We start from the raw sequence: 1,283 nt of genomic DNA on the forward strand, positions 1-1,283 counted from the left end.
GATAGGCAAGGACTTGTTCTTTGTCTGTCATACAGTCAATAGCTGTATAACCGTCATTACTCCTACATCTCTCACAGGTGAGTTTCCTGTCTAGTAAACAGATGAACCATTTGTTGATCACCAGCAGCTTGCATTTCTAATCTATCAAAAGAGCATTCATGGCTTCCAGCTGAGCCACGATCGCGTTATCGACCGAGTGAACAGTCCGAATTCCGTCCATGGGGTTCCCATATTCAGCACAATGGGTCGCCATCTCCTCAATAATGCCCCATCTCTTATCGTCATCAATGTTCTTTTGAAATCTCCCATTGGACGAGTCGTCAAGTATAGCTCTGTGGTCATCATACAACCCATTGTAGAACTGGTTGCACAAATACCACTGATCAAAACCATGGTAAGGAAGAGACCTCACCAACTTCTTGAACCGGCACCAAGCTTCATAGAAATTCTCATCAGGTGCCTGCTTGAAACTAGTAATCTTACCCCTCAGCTGATTAGTGCGTTGTGGAGGGAAGTATCTTTTGTAAAAGGCAAGTGCGAGAGTCTCCCAGTTGGTGATACCAGCTGCAGTCCGGTCAAGATCAGTCAGCCACTCACGGGCTGAGTCAGTCAGAGAAAAAGGAAAAAAGCATTTCCTTTATCTTGTCGTACTTTACTCCCTTAGTGGCGGGAATAGTAGAGCAATAGTCAGTAAAGACTTTCATATGCTTTCGCGGATCTTCACCCGCCACACCTCGATACAGGTTTCTTTCCACCAAATTTATGTAAGACGGACGGATATCGAAAGTGTTACCGTCCTCAGTTGCGAGACTAAAACCTTTAGGAATCGAGGATGCTTTGGGCTCTGAGTGACTTGCAATGTTAGGCATCTTTACTGGTTTGTTAATAGAAATTAGATCGTCTTCTTCACAAGACTGGTCTTCTACAAATAAGAAGTGTTGTAGCTCGGGTTCGAAAGTACTCAAGTCTTCCTTTCGAATTTCTCTTTGCAGACGGAGTCTATGCCGAAGCAGTCTTTCTGGCTCAAGATCAGCTGGGACTAATTCCGACCTGTTCGACCTTGGCATACACAACACTGAAAGAGATAAATGAGAACTGTCTCCAGGAATAAAAAAATTCCCTGAGATGGATAAAAATAAACGAAAACAAAAAGAGATAGGGCTATTGCTTCCCCGGCAACGACACCAAAATTTGACAGGCTAATCGTATACCTACCAAAAATAACCAACTGGTCTCTAACTAATATAGCTAGGGAAGTCGGGATCGTATCCACAGGAAGGCAA

General features: G+C 43.8%; 1 non-coding gene across 1 annotated transcript; it reads left to right on the forward strand.

The window, feature by feature from the left end:
- Positions 1 to 386: 386 nt before the first annotated feature.
- Positions 387 to 492, forward strand: LOC141625484 (small nucleolar RNA R71). Its single transcript, XR_012535263.1, has one exon. It is a non-coding gene; the product is annotated as a small nucleolar RNA R71 (small nucleolar RNA).
- The last annotated feature ends 791 nt before the right edge of the window (positions 493 to 1,283 follow it).

The sequence above is a fragment of the Silene latifolia genome, chromosome X, assembly GCF_048544455.1.
Source record: "Silene latifolia isolate original U9 population chromosome X, ASM4854445v1, whole genome shotgun sequence".
NCBI classification, from domain to species: Eukaryota; Viridiplantae; Streptophyta; class Magnoliopsida; order Caryophyllales; family Caryophyllaceae; genus Silene; species Silene latifolia.